The following is a 16,088-nucleotide window of genomic DNA, read 5'->3' as shown; positions in this document are numbered from 1 at the left end:
GCTTTGAATGGACTCTTGAGGCTGAACAAGCCTTTCAGGACCTGAAAACCAAATTCACCTCTGCACCTGTATTGAAGCACCCGCACCCAGATCTCCCTTACATTGTGGAAACCGACGCATCCAGTTCGGCCATGGGAGCTGTCCTGTCGCAAAGAGACCCAGAAACTAACCAACTACACCCTGTGGCCTTTTGGTCCAGGAAATTTTCTCCTCCTGAAATCAACTACGCAATTACCGACAAAGAGTTACTGGCTATTAACTCTGCTTTCAAGGCTTGGCGTCACTACCTTCTCGGGGCAAGACACACCATCACCGTAATTACGGACCACAGAAATTTACAGTATTTAAAGACGGCCAAAGCTCAATCTTCACGACAACTCCGATGGGCTCTATTCTTTGCGGAATTTGATTTTGTAATTACCTATCGCCCTGGCTGCAAGAATGGTAAAGCGGACGCCTTATCCCGGATTGGCATGGAAGAACCCAATTCGAGTTTAGAACCTGTGCCAATCATACCTGAACAAAGAATCTTAGGCCTAACTTCATTGCAAACTATTGAGGACGTCCAAACGCAAGTAAAACAACTTCTAGACTCTTCAGCCTTACCAGAATGGAGTCAAAAGGGTCCTCATTACATCGTTAAGGATGATTTACCCTACTTCCAGGAGCGGTTGTTTCTGCCAAGTAAATAATTGCAAGAACTTGTTATTGCCCATCATCATGAATCATTAATGGAAGGACACCCTGGTATCGCTAAAACGGAGGAAAAAATCAAACGCCACTTCTGGTGGCCTTCTTGGAGAAAAGACATAAAGTCTTTTGTATTGTCTTGCGGAATTTGCGCCCAAAACAAGGGTCAAAAGAAAAGGCCAGCCGGCCTACTTCAACCCTTGGATATTCCACCGGCACCATGGCACACCTTGTCAATGGACTTTATAACTGACCTGCCTCCTTGTGCTGGTTACAACACTATCCTTGTAATTGTGGATCTATTCTCCAAAATGGCCCACTTTATCCCTTTAAAAGGTTTGCCTTCAGCTTCCACCTTGGCCAAGGAATTTCTGGAGAATATAGTTCGCATACATGGTTTCCCTTCCATATTAGTCTCGGATCGTGGAAGTCAATTTATCTCCCATATTTGGAAGAAGTGTTGCCAACTAGCACAAATAGATGTGCGGTTATCCACCAGCCACCACCCCCAGACCGACGGACAAACCGAGAGAACCAATCAGACTCTCGAGCAATATCTTCGGTGCATGTTACACCAATCCGAGTTAAATTGGAAAGACATCCTTTGGATCGCAGAATATAGAACAATTCAGTGCATTCTGGAACCGGACAAACTCCTTTTTATACTTTGTATGGTCACCATCCTCGGACCTCTGACCTAGATCCACCTCTGACCCTGGAAATGCCCGCAGTAAATCATCTGCATTCCACAATAACCCGAGCCTTCAAAGAAGCTGCAACTCATTTACAGCAAGCCAAGAAAAAGTATAAAGAAAACGCAGATTTGCACCGAAGTAAAACTCCTCCTTACCAAGTAGGAGACCAGGTATGGCTAGCAACGAAACATTTACCCCACAAGGGCCCGCGGACCTTCAATCCCAGATTCATAGGACCTTATCCCATCAAGGCTATAATCAGTCCCGTGGCCTTTAAACTGGATTTACCGTCTAATGCGTATTCATCCAGTTTTTCATGCATCACTTTTGAAGCCAGTACAACCAGGGACCCGACTGTCCAAGCCTCCAGACCCAGTTCAAATTGAAGGGGAATTAGAATTCGAAGTTAAAGACATTTTAGACTCCAAGGTGTTAAAGTCAAAACTCTTCTATCTTGTTGACTGGAAGGGATATGGACCTCAGGAGAGATCGTGGGAGCCTAGTAACCATGTTCACGCACCTCGATTAATACAAAGGTTCCACCGGAGATTTCCGAACAAGCCAAAACCCCCAGAGGGAACAACCTTGGGAGGGGCCTTGAGGGGGGGGTACTGTCATGATGCCTACCTCCAAGGAGCCAGGTCCGACCCAGCAACCCCAGAGGCAGGCATCATTTGCCCCAGGGAAGTGCCAGTGGGCCCAAGCTGGGGCCCTTTGGACACAGTCCTGGCGCCTTAGGCGCCAGGCTCATGTTGGACCCCTGTCCTGGCGCCTTAGGCGCCAGGCTCATAAAAGTAGACATGTGTTCAAGTGTTTTAATGTGCACTCACCTGATGCAGACCATGCCGCTACATCCAGGCCCTCTTGAGGCCTGAATGGAACTTCTTTACCTGTGGGACTACTTTCCACCTGGGTGTGGTCGGGGAAGGATACATACCTGATCGGTGGAAGGATACATACCTGGAACTTCTTCCAAAGCTATTTAAACCACGCCCGATCAGCAACTCACGCTTCGCGTTGTTCTGCTCCTCGCAGCTGGACGCTCACCGTGTCAGCTCCTGCATCTGGACTTCAGCCACGCCTGTCAGCATCCTGGGTCACCTGCTAAGAGAGAATTGGAGAGAAAGAAGACCTTACCTGCTAAAGCTGCATCACTGAGACATCACACCGACGATCCTGAAAGGGAAGACATCATTTTTAAAAGCATTTCGCTTCGATCGCTGCAGCGCTGCATTTCACTCACCTTTCCTGGGCACCTCCATCTTCAGCAGCGATCATCCGGATCCGCAGCCACTTCCCAGAGCCTAGAGAGAAAAAGACAAGAACACAATGTGAGAGAAGGAAGGGAATAGGAAAAGCTCAGTTTCCTTCTAAGACTTACCTGTTGGGTCATTCCCATTTCATTTCGGGTCCTGCCGCTTCCTGGCATTCCGGACCCCGGCCCCTATGGGGAAAAAAGACAAAGACATTGAATGAAAGAATGCAAAGACATTAACCCGAACGCTCATCCAGAACTTAAATGTCATTTACTGGAACTGCACGTTACACTTTGGGTCGGCGCCATATCTCCGGCATTCCGAACCCCGGCCCCTAAGGGGAAAAAGACATAATAATAATAATAATAATAATAATAATAATAATAATTAGGCTTTTATATAGCGCTACAAACCCTCAGGTATTCGAGCGCTGCTTATTATTACCCACGGTGTGTGGTGCTCATTTATCGACCTCGGAAGGATGAAAGGCTGAGTTTGGCCCCGCCGGGATTCGAACCTGCGTTAACAGGCTCTGCACGGGTGTCAAAGCGAGCGCTCTACTCGCTGTGCCACTTGACCGGCCACTTAACATAAGCGTTAGCGCTTGCTGCAATAAGACAATGAACATTATTATTAAGCTTGAACTTTTGAACTTGCTACAGAACTCTTACAGCGCCTTACCTGAATAGTCAAGCTTATTTGAACTCCCATCAAACCTCAATCCAGTGAAGTAACTGGGTTTCAACGCGCCCCTGCATCAGAAGCAGGATGGAGAACTCATCCTTCCAGACCCTAAGGGGAATATTCCTGCGAGCCAGAGAAGCCAGAGTAGAGGGGCCCTACCTGTCCATCCTCAGAGTCCTGCGCTTCACCATTGAAGAAGCATCAGCACTCGAAGCCAGACCTGCGCCTCCGTGGGAATCAGGTGAGCGTGACAGATTAATTTTCTACGGTAGGTTTTAAGGGTTGTGCATGATTTCTCTCCTGTTTTTATAAGATTTTGAAGGACTCTGTGGCTGAACATTTTTGCTAAAATACTTTTTTTGGTATGCTTACTTGGCACTATATCAAGATTTATAGGAGCAGTTTTAGCAGTAGTGGTAGCTGAATTCTTGCTAATTGTTTTCTGTTTTGTTTTACATTCTGATAGAGGACGCAAAGTTTCTGTACTTGAAGCTTGTTTTGTTTCGCTAAATGACTGTATTAGCTGTTTTGTTTGAACTTTTTGTACAAATTCTGCTAGAGATGGATGCTTATTTTGGACACTTCTATTTTCATTTGCCCTACTTCTGCGTTGCTTTCTACGGACTTGCTTTTTGGTAGGTATTCTTTGGGGTCTGTTGAAAAAAATAAAGAAGGTATGGGTTGGGCTGTTCTGCAATGTATGTGTGCTGTGTGCATGAGTGTCTGAGTATGATGGTAAAGATGTATGTGATGGTGTGTGATTGTGCATTTGGGATGGCTATTCTTGAATTTGTGTGTTACTATACTGGGGTTCAGATGACAGTAGAAAGTAAGCTAGTGGTGACGAGAAGCACAAATAGTAAATCTAATGGTATAGAATCAAAACAGTTCTTTGTTCTACAATACTAACATTCTAGGGGCTGAGTTATGTCATTTGTGCGCCGAAAAACGGGGATTTGTGTGCCATTCTGCCCGCAAATCCCTGTTTAACAAATGGGGATTTGTGGGCAGAATGGTGCACAATCTCTGTCATTTGGCACAGAAATACCATGAATGAACCCCACAGAGTGTTTGAGTAACAGTAAAAATATTATGGTGGTATTTAACTTACTTTTTTGTGTGGAATGAGCAGGTTTCTTCTGAGTTGTTGTTTTTACTTCAGATTCTGCTGCTGCTTTTCAGGAGAGGGGTCTTCACTGCAATTGTAAAGGAAAGAAGTTAGTAATTTGTTAATTTAGACATTGATTTTTATGTTTTTGTAAAAGTATTCTTGCGTGATATCTGAACATAATGTGTGCATGCAGTTTTGTTTGACTATGTGTAGTCTTTATATTTTACTTTAAATATGTTAGTTCAACATGCTTTGCAAATGTGTGTGTAAAAAGAAATTAAATAGCAGATAGGTTTGGAAGTGACAGTTGATTATAGCAGATGGGAAAAATGACAGTAAATTCATTTTATAGGTTATACAGGTTAAAGGCAGTTAATCTGTTTATTGGCATTTATAAGAATTGTACATGTACTATACAGAAAATATGCATACCTGTAGTTTGTGTTCATGCATATGGATATGTATGCAGCTGCAAGTAGAAATCTTGGAGACTTGTACAGTAGTTCCTGTAGTAGATGCTTTCCAATGATATGGCACTTGTACTCAGAGTGATTAACAGTACATTTGAAGTGCTGATCTATGATGATGGAGTTAGATGTAGAGGTCTTGGATGTGATTGGTGGATGGTTGTGTGACTGCTTAGCTGTATCCAATCAGGGAATGGCACAGAGAGTAAAGTGGAAATGGTAGAAGGGCTGTCCATGTTACGATATGTCCGCGGACATGGTGGTAGTCCACGGACATTGCGTGTTACATACAGGGATTTCGGGGTGGGGAGGTATGCAAATGAGAATGAGCAGAGCAAAGGGTTTGGTCAGTAAAGTTTAGTTGGTGTGTTGTGTCAGGAGAGAGTTTTTCAGAAAGTCTTTTTCCTGAGAGAAGAACAGATAGCTATAACTGTGTGTTTCAGAAAACAGATTGTCTGGATTTTAGGAGATTCGTGGATATATTGGTTGAAGGTGCCTGCAGAAAGCTGTGGAGTAGCTGTAGATCTTGGATTCCCACATGTGGAAGGTGCACTGGCATGGAGTGCGTGGAATGAAGTGGCTGGACTTGGTACCTCTCTGTGCTACTTTGGAGACAGAGCATCATCCAGACATAATGATAATTCATTGTGGAGGGAAAAGTTTAGGACATGTGTCTGGAATTTCTTTGCAATTTGTAATGAAAGAAGGACTTGGGAAGGTCATGGACATGTTTCCAAATTCTCAAGTAATTTTTTCTCAGATTGCGCAGAGACAAATGTGGCTGTGTTCTTCTTCATTTGGTCCACAAATGGAGAAAGCAATGTCAATAAGGCTGTTTGTGCCTTTCTAAGAGATGTTTTGTCATGTCCTCTTTTCACAATGAAAATATTATATTTCGTAGCACATACATGTTTCGCAGAGATGGAGTCCATCTTATGCTGGCAGACAGATTTTTCTGAGAAATGTACAAAATGCATTGCGACGTTTTTTGGAATTACAGCCATCCATTTTGCAGTAGGTGTTGACCATTTCAAGTTTTTCAAACACAAACAAACACCACCAAAAGGCTCTTTTCAGAGCCACCCCTTCCTCCCAGAGAAAAGTGCAATGGTTATGATAGGGCAGCACCCCAAAATTTTAGATATCCGCAAACTGTCCGCGGACTTCTAAAAAATACGCAGGGCCCTGCTCCATTTCTTTGCCACTTCCATTTTTAAACTGTGAAAGGCGGCTCTGAAAAGAGCCTTTTTTTTATTTTTGTTTTATATTTTTGTTGGTTTTTTACACACTAGGAGAGGAGGGGAAAGGAGGGTAAGGGGGAGACCAACCACGGGGATAAGAAAGGGCGGGTGGAGAGAGGAAGATGTAGGGTGGGCCTTACTTAGGTAGTGGGCAGGTCTTCTCGTGCTCTGAGACTGTAGTCTCGAAAGCACTACAAAGTCTCTCCCCCCTGCAGAGTAGAGTGTCACAGTACATACACACAACTGTGACCCTCGAAAGGTAAGGGTCATCAGCCTTGCGAATGGTCTGTGCGGTAGCTGGAGGGATACGCTCTCCCACAGGAGTGTTCCTTGTGGTGACAGGATCGGAAACGGAGGATGTAGTAGAGGAAGTCAACCTACTACACTCCTCGCAAGGTACAACCTTGCGAATGTCCCCACAGTGGAAAGGCCTTAGGTGTCGCTTCATAGTTGTCGTACCAAAGCTGTACAAACCAAGCCTCCCGTGTCTGAGCACCATTTTGCACTCGTTGCAGGTGACTTTGTTTGCACGCGCCTTAGGTACGTTACCATGAATGGTAAATAACCGCCACACCCAAGAGTTACGGCGAGTGCTGGTAATAGGGACTTCCGCTACCTCATCCTCTTCATCCTCTTCATCCTCCTCTACATCCTCACTCCTGTTCCCCTCTTCAGGCCCTTGGGGAGGTGGTGGTGGTGGAGGGGGTGGGGGTGGTACGGAGGCAGATGTAGCACCAGGTGGAAGCAGAGGAACCATGGTTCCCATCAGGTTTCTGAAAAATCAGGAAGATTAGCAGCCAAAGTACAGTGTTCTGTCAGGTAGCCAGAAACACCATGAGGATGAGCTCTGGGGTGTGGCCTACGGACAGTGCTCGGGTCCTGAAACTAATTAAAAGTGCGACACAAGTGATACGAACAGTTACGGACAGGCAGTTGTTCTTAGAACAGTTTCAACTTGCTTACGAACAATACAGACAGGCATAGTGTTCTCAAGACATCTCCATGTTGTTTATTTACGAACATCCCAGGACACTTGATGTGTTCGTGGAATAGGTTCAACCTGCCTACGAACAGTACGGACAGGTGTAGTGTCCTCAGGACTCCCCCATTTCGTTTACTTACGAACATTTCAGGACACCGCGTGTGGTTTTAGAACAGTTTCAACTTGCCTACGAACAATACAGACAGACATAGTGCCCTCAGGACACCCATTTCGTTTACTTACGAACATTTCAGGACACCACGTGAGTTCTTAGAACAGTTTCGACTTGCCTACGAACAATAGGGACAGGCGTAGTGTTCTCAGGACACCCCTATTTTGTTTATTTACGAACATTCCGGACACCCGTGTTGTTCGCAGACACCAAAACTGACTTTTTTAAAAAAAAAAGCACAAAGGACTAAATTAACATACACATAAAATGTATTTTTCAATATATTATATATATGTACAATTTATGATAGAGAAGGGGAAGCAGAAACTAACACAAATACAGGGGAATTGGGGTTTTCAAGAGGATAGACAGGAGAAGATGAAGGGATGGAAGTCTCATCAAAACAGTTTTCTACATGGGAAGGGTTTGGGGATAATTGACTGGGAAATGGAGAGGGGGGACAGGTACATGTTGCACAATGGTATCTAATTTTTTCTTTTATATGGTCCTCTACACAATCTTTCAACAGGTAGAAATTTGTCATGAGCTTGTTCATTTTTTCTTCCTTGCGCTGGAGAGCTTGTTCTAAAGTATCTTGTTGTGTATTGTTTTCAATGTTTGTATGGTCTGTTAAAAAAAAAAATATATATATATATATATATATATATATATATATATATATATATATATATGTTAAGTGCACATAAAGTAATGCTTATTAATTTGGTTATATAGAGAAGTGTCTACCATTAGTTTCACTATCTTCAGACATTTCACCAAGTGGGAAATTCTCCTCAAGCCATTCTACAGTATTTGACATTTCTGTGAGGTAAAAAAATATATATTACTTTTATTGTATCTAATATAGACATTTTAGAAATATATAAGAAAAAATAAGTTTACTTACTAGATTGTGGTAAATTGTGTTCTCACTGTTCTGTAGATCTGCTGTTGCTCCTAGGTGTGCAGTTTCTGTGAAGTAATTATGTTAGAAGCATATCTTTCTTGTTTTGGTATATTCCATTTTAGTACATATGTATCAACAATGCCTGATGCTGTGGGCGTATCGACAGGGTTTTCCGTTATGTTGTCCACCCCACTTGAACCCTGAGAGTCTGCAAATTCCCCTTCCTCCTCACCTGATGAAGATGAGATGTCCAACTTCTTTCCGCGGGATCGACGAGTGAAAGTCCTCCTCTCCTTGTGTAGATAGGGTCGGCCTCGGGAGGAAGCCACCGCGACCCTTTGGGAACGAATCAGCGGTGACTCCCCCCCGCGACAGACAAGTGAGGCAAGGGGAAAAGCCTTACGGCACAAAAACCCCTTCGGAGTGTAGATATCCGATGCAGCGGAACGAGAGGATACACCAAGACCAGCTGGAATATGGGAGACCGGAATACCGGCGGGTAGGGCTCAGTAAAGGCGAGTTGAGAGAACGGAACCAAATGGAATCAAAGGGGGGGGGAGCCCGAGAAAGAAAATCAAAAGAGGCAAGGCAGGAGAGGAGAAGGGAAGCAAGCAATCCACGCGCCCAAGAGAACTAACGGGGCGCAGGCAAGAGAGAGAAGAGAAGACAACAGAAAGAGAGAGGTAAGCAGAGGAAAATAGGACAGGAGCGGAACACCGCCAAGCGAGAGAACTGTGGAGCGCTAGCAACGAAGAGGATACAGAAGTTGCAACGCGCCGAGCCGCCGAGCGTAAACAGGGAAGTACACTCGGCAGCGGCCATGATGGAAAGGACTAGACCGCTAACAGCGCTTGGGAGCACAACGTGGCGGCACAGTTGGACGGCCGCCATATTTCCACCTCTTCCATAAACGCCAGGAACCTGCGGTTGTGACAATATGGTATTTAAATGGATGGTTGATGTGTTAGATATATAGGTTCTACTTCTTAGTTATTACTACATATAATGTGTTTGTGTGTTGGTTTTTCAACTTGTGCAGTGTTCATATGGTATGATATAACAATTTAAGATACCCCTGAGTTTTTGGGTAGTGTTGCTGTTGTCCGCACCCAGCCGCGGACATTCGCACAGTCTGCGGACATCAAAATCACTAGCTGGGGGTTCAGTATGTTCTATGTTACATGTATATAAAGTCAGGAATATTATGGTTAAGTTGCACTTCTAAAATCCTATGAAATTCAGTAAAAAAAAACTTGGTTAATCGGACGTTATGGTTAAGTTGCGCTACTAAAAACCTATCAAATTCAGTAAAAAAAACATTGTTAAAGGGATGCTATGGTTCAAAGTAAAACCGAAAAACCCTTGAAATTCACCAGTTATGGTAAGCTAAGCAACATAACTCGCACCACCGTGCACTGCTAGGATTAACACCCAGGACATCAACAATGACATCACAAATGTCATTGATGACATCACTGATGAAATCACATGTGCATTTACTTTTCATGAAAACTCTGTACAAGGTATTCTTATAATGTTCACCAAAAAGTGTCAAGGATCATTGGAATAAATATCATGAGCTACTTAGTACATTAAGCAATGCATTGATATAAATAGCATTCTATTATGAAGTTCTATCCAGTATACTAAGCTACTCATGCAGGAACATAGGCAGTGTGTGCAGCATACATGATGAAGGTGCAATTTTCATAATCTTGCCATGTTGAATAGTGAAATGATAACTGCTTTCTTATTAGAGTTCTGCGTACTATGAAACATGTAATAAGTATCTAATAAAATCCACTTAATACATAATTGCATTATTATAGACAAAACACAAAGAGACAACAACACATACAAATATGAGTATATACAGGGAAAGTGAAGTAAGCAAAAAAGCAGACGTAGTAGCAGAAAGAGTTCATAACCTAACTGATTATCTTTATGCAGAGAAATGATTGCTCTGTTTCAAAGCTGCTATTTACCCTATGTATGTTTATGTTTATGTTTTATTATTTGATAATGCGCACAAAACCCAGGGGTAGCCGGGCGCAGCATGTACAAGGTTACTTAAGCTTAGGTTACATACATACGGAGGATCAGTACAGTGCATACATGTTAATACAGGTAGTTGAAATGAGAGCTAACATGTTACAATATTAAGAGTACATGTATACAGAGAGGTAGAAGGGTAGAGGCAAAGTAGTCTTTGAACCACATTTCAGGAGTATCACGACAGTTAGGTACAGCGAAAATTAGTTGTCGTTGGACCAGAGCCAGTTTTTTACCTTACTTCTAAAGCTGGAATGGGATAGGTTTGCTCTCAATGCAGTGGGCAATGCATTCCAAGCCTGGGCAGCTCTAACAGGGAAGCTTACTCCGCCCGCTTTGGATCGTCTAAATCTAGGGGTTTCTAGCAGGAAGTGGTTAGTAGCTCTGGTGTGGTGGCTGGACGATTTTCTAGTCAGTCTGGCCGAGATGTAGGGGGGTGCTGTGTTGTTGAGCCCTTTGTGGGTGAGAGATAGTGTCTTGAGAAGGACTCTTTTGCTGATTTTTAGCCAGTTGTAGTCTTTCCTGATGTTGGAAATGTGTGCTCTACGGGGTATGTCAAGGGCTGCTCTGAGAGCGCTGTTTTGAAGGATTTGCATTTTATGTATGATGGCTTTATTAGATCCTGCATAGAGGGCATTACAATAGTCCAGCTTCGACATTACTAATGCGTTAGCTAGCGTGATGCAGTTAGTTTTGGAAAGGTAAGGTCTACAGGTCCTGATTAATTTACAGGTGTATGCTGTAGAGGATGCCAAGGTATTAACTTGTTTTTTGAGGGATAGAGTGGAATCAAGGTAAAAGCCTATTGTTTTTACCTCAGTTGCCACCTTGATTGTGTTACTGTCTATGTTGAAATTGCGATAATTGGCACTAAGTTTTTTTAGGGTGGAGTTTATGATGTGACTGGATCCTAAGGAAAGGAGTGTAAGTACTATGTATACAACTATGGGTATATATAGGGAAAGTACAGTAATGAAAAAAAACTATGAGAAAGTGCTGATAAACCAAAGGATTATCTTCATGCACAGAAAGGATTGCTCTCTTTCAAGCCTGTGTCTTCCGCTATGTATATGTTTCATATGATGTGACTTGACCCTAAGGGAATTACTGTAAGAACATACTTGAAGGATAAGTCTACAAATATAGTACCTTTTCAATTTTTAGTTCTTGACTGTTACTGAACAAAACCATGTGGTCTAGATATGTCAGTAAAGGAAAAAAGGGGGAGCCAAACATGTGATGTCATCAGTGATGTCATCAATGACATTTGTGATGTCATCTTTGATGTCCTGGGTGTTAGTCTTAGCAGTGCACAGTGGCGTGAGTTATGGTTGCTTAGCTTACCATAACTGGCGAATTTCAAGGGTTTTTCGGTTTTACTTTGAACCATAACGTCCCTTTAACAAAGTTTTTTTACTGAATATATATATATATATATACAACACAGCCAAGCCAACTTGAAACTGCAGAGAATGAAATGCACGCATAGAAAAGCTTAGTGCTGCCAGATCAAATAATTAAGTGCACCATTTATTTTGGATACCTCATACATGATGACTACCTTAAGTTATATAACTGACTAACATAATTAACATTGCTAAAATACTAATTTTAACTTCCCTAACATTATAATGCAGTCTCATATGCAAAATGAGGTGAAAATCCATGTTTTAGTGGCACTGCCCTAATTCATTTTTAAATGCACACTGGTGTTTTTTTGTATTAGCTTGTGGAGAGCAGAGGGAGTGATGCAGCAGGAAACAGAATGAAACATTTATTCAGGCAGGCCTAAAGCCCTCATTGTTCTAAACATGAGGGTTGATACAGAAAACATTATTGTTAACCTGACTGGGGGAAATTATAGGCAGACAAGAAACGTCAAAAGGGGAAGGATAGGAGATTTCTTGGGACAAGAAATGCAGAAAAAGGTTAGTTTGTGCTGGGCTGAGAAGACTGATGGTGTTCCAAGGTGTTAGAGCGCTGGCTGTGAGAGATATCTCGCTGGTGCTCCCCACACAAGATACTGAAGCATTTTGCGCTGATACTGGGCCTGCATTCGCACATATTGCAAGGTCATGTGGCGAACTTCAGGAAATACTAATCTTGGTAAGAGATGTGCCAAGTGAGGGCTGTATGAGTGGCTGAGGTTATTACAGTGCAGAAAGTCAGTGCATGTTTATTTTTTGTCATGCTCAGAATGTGGGAACATTAATCAATGTTTCCAAATACCTGTTTGTTCTGTTTTGTTTTCTCTTTGATGACGCAATGTACCCATGGTAAGACTTAATGACGTGTGAATAAGATATAATATAATGAGTGTATATGAAAACAAATGGGATGTTGGTGTCATTTTTGCATCTGTGATTTCATTTATGTATATAAATGAAGTATACAGGGGACGTTCATATCTATTCAGTAGTGCATTTGCCAATTTACTACTGCAGGTAAAATAACAACCCAGAGGAAGCTAATAATATTCAGTGATAAGGCAGGTTTGTGTGTATGCATGCCTTCCTTGCATGCTGATGGGAAGGAATCTAATCTGATTCATAGATTACTGGATGTAAATAAACCAGTAAAGTCTTATGGCACATAGATTACTGGATTACTGCCGACTCTCTCTCTCTCCTAGCCATTCCCTTACCGTGGCTACTATCTATCGGCCACCTGGTCAAATTTCCGCCTTCCTCTCCGAGTGGGCTGACCTCTCCTCCTCACTCCTGTCCTCAACCACTCAACTCCTCTTTCTTGGAGACTTCAATATCCATCTCGATGCCTCCTGTCCTCCCTCCGGACTCTTTCGTGACCTATGCGACTCTCTCTCACTCTCTATTCTCCCGTCTGGGCCGACCCATTCTGCAGGGCACACTCGATGCTCTGATCTTTTCTGACCTTCCCCTCTCTGTCCCTCTCTCCACTCCTCTCTCCTGGAGTGATCACCTTCTCCTATCCTCTCACCTCACCTTCCCTACCCCACAGGCAAAGCCACCCTCATCACTGCCACCCACCTTCACGGTTATCTGACCCATGAAGCGCGTGTCAATTGAGGCTTTCGCTACCACCTTCTCGCCCCCTCCTCCCCCTTCGGCTGACTCCCACCCTGACACAGCCCTCTCTACTCTCCACTCTGCTATATCTGATACCCTCGATATCCTTGCCCCTGTCATGAGGATCCGCCTGAAGCCCAAAGCCAAATGTAACTCCTGGTATGACTCGGATCTCGTCACCCTTAAACGCAAGTGCAGGGTGCAGAGAGGAAATGGCGTGCTTCATGTTCATCCTCTGACAAACTGGCCTGTCGCCTGCCCCAAAGGCAATACCGGCTCTCCGTTCTCATTAAGAAGAGAGCCCTTATCCAAGCTCGCATCTCTGCGGCATCTAACAAGTCGGTCGAACTCTTTAAAATATGCAAGGAGCTGGCCAACCCTGCTGCAGTCTCCACCTCTCCTGTCCCCTCCCAGGCCCTCTGTATGGCACTGGCCTCCCACTTCATTTCAAAAACTCAGGACATCCTCTCCTTACTCTCCTCCTATCACCTCCCCCCTCTATTCCCTGCTCTCCCTCTGGCCCTTCTGCAGCCACCCCTCCCTCCTTCTCTGCCTTTCCCCTTTTTTCTGCTGACGAGGTTTCAAGACAAGTCCGATCTATGAAAGTCTTGTCAAAACAGGTCCACCCCTGTTTCTCCAAAACTATCAAAGACCACATTGACTCCCTGGCCCCTGCCCTGGATGACTTCTGCAATAACTCCTTCGCCTCTGGAATCTTCCCTTCCCCCCTCAAGCACTCCCTTGTGCACCCCCTCCTTAAGAAACCCTCTTCCGACCCCTCCTGCCCAGCTAACTATCGCCCAATCTCTATCACCCCCTTCCTGGGCAAGCTCCTGGAGAAACTGGCCATCTCCCAGTTTAATCTCCATGCTGAATCTGTTGGTAGTCTTCATGACCATCAGTCTGGCTTCAGAGCTGCCCCAGAAGCACGGAAACTGCTCTCCTGAACATCCGTGAGGACCTGCTCTCCAACCTTGACTCTAACACCCCTTGTGTTCTCATTTTGCTCGACCTCTCTTCTGCCTTTGACACTGTCAACCACACCATCCTGATTAACTGTCTCCGTGATAACATGGGTATCACTGGTCAGGCTCTGGCGTGGCTGACCCCCTTCCTCTCCAATCGACCCTCCCAGGTCCAACTGGGTTCCTTCCTCTCTGACATATTTTTCTCTACCTGTGGTGTCCCCCAGGGATCTAACCTCTCCCCTTGGCTGTTCAACCAGTATCTCACACTTCTTGCTCACTGGATCGCCGCTCTCTGTCACAACTTTCAGTGCTACGCGAATGATACCCAGCTCATTTTCAGGCTACCCTCAGCCTCCTCTACCCCTTCCCTCATCTCTGACTGTCTCTCTGCTATCCAGGAATGGTGTGCCGCCAATGACCTCTGCCTTAATGCCAGTAAGACTGAGATTCTACTTATCGGCACACCCTCTCCCTCCTTCCCTGCAGCTCTCTGGCCGGCCTCCCTTGGCCCTCTCGCTGCGCCTACCTGCAAAGCAGAAAACCTTGGAGTCATCTTCGACTCCACACTCTCTTTCTCTCCTCACATATCTGACGTCTCTTAGAAGTCACACTACCAGCTACACCTCCTCAGAGGTATCCTTCCCTTCCTCTCCTTCCCCCAGAAGCTCACTGTCTCCAGAGCCCTGGTTCTCTCAAGGCTGGACTACTGTAACAGCTTCTATCTAAATCTTCCTGCCTCTACTCTCCGCCCTTTGCAACTTATCCAGAACAGGACTGCAAGACTTGTCCTTGGCCTCAAGCCCAAGGACCGTATCTCTCCAGGGCTGAGATCACTACACTGGCTCCCAGTGGCTGCGAGGATTAAGTTCAAAACCCTCTACATTGTCCACAAGGCCTTCTGGGGCCTTGGGCCAAAATACCTTCAACTTTCTCTTCCGAAATATCACCTCCAACTACCTCAGGGTGAGCCACTTTCCCAAGCAACGAGCTGGGGGTAGATCTCTCTCCGCAGCAGCGGCCTCCCTCTGGAACAGCCTTCCTGCCTCCCTGAAACTTGAGGAGAACCATCTCCGGTTCAGGAAGCACCTCAAAACCTTCCTCTTTGCCTCCGCTTTCTCTCCCTCTCTCCCCTGCTAAAAACACTGAACCTGGACTGAATCTGCTACCGGGCCACTCTCCGATCTCTGTCCTTGGCCCAGCCTCTCCTCCCTCAACTGCCTACCTGCACTACGGGACTGTCTCTGTATCCTACAGCCCCTTCTCCCGGCACTTACCTTGCACTTGCCACCAGCTGGCCCTATTATTTATCTTGTATTCTACTAACCATGTACAGCACTTTCCCCCTCTCCCTTCCCCTTGCACTTTTTCCCAGTCCCCTCTACCCTTGCACTTGCACGATCTGAATGACACCTGGCCTAGTAGGATCATTGTCTGTCTCCCCTTGTTCCCCCCCGCCTCGTTGCGCCTTGAAACACTTGTATATAGGCGCGTTACAAATCCCATATCATCATCATCATGTATATAAGCCAGTGATACCAGCCACAAACTGTAGGTGGCGCTCTGAATAAAATCATTGGGTTCTAACAGTGCATACGTCTGGGGCTCTCTACAGACAACTAGGAGGTAATCTAATAGAAAGGAAAGGTTTGTTTTATGATGGGGTTATAGTATAAAAAGAAAATCATGCTCACCACTATACCACAGGTATAAATAACACAAAACAAAATACCACTAAAATTACCACCAATATAAGCTAACAAGGTATGGTTACTAAAATAATATGAGGCCAAACCCAATCTAAATGCAAGACTAATTT

This window comes from Ambystoma mexicanum, chromosome 1p (genome assembly GCF_040938575.1).
Source record: "Ambystoma mexicanum isolate Mex_15411 chromosome 1p, UKY_AmexF1_1, whole genome shotgun sequence".
Lineage (NCBI taxonomy): Eukaryota > Metazoa > Chordata > Amphibia > Caudata > Ambystomatidae > Ambystoma > Ambystoma mexicanum.
This window is presented reverse-complemented; position numbering follows the sequence as displayed.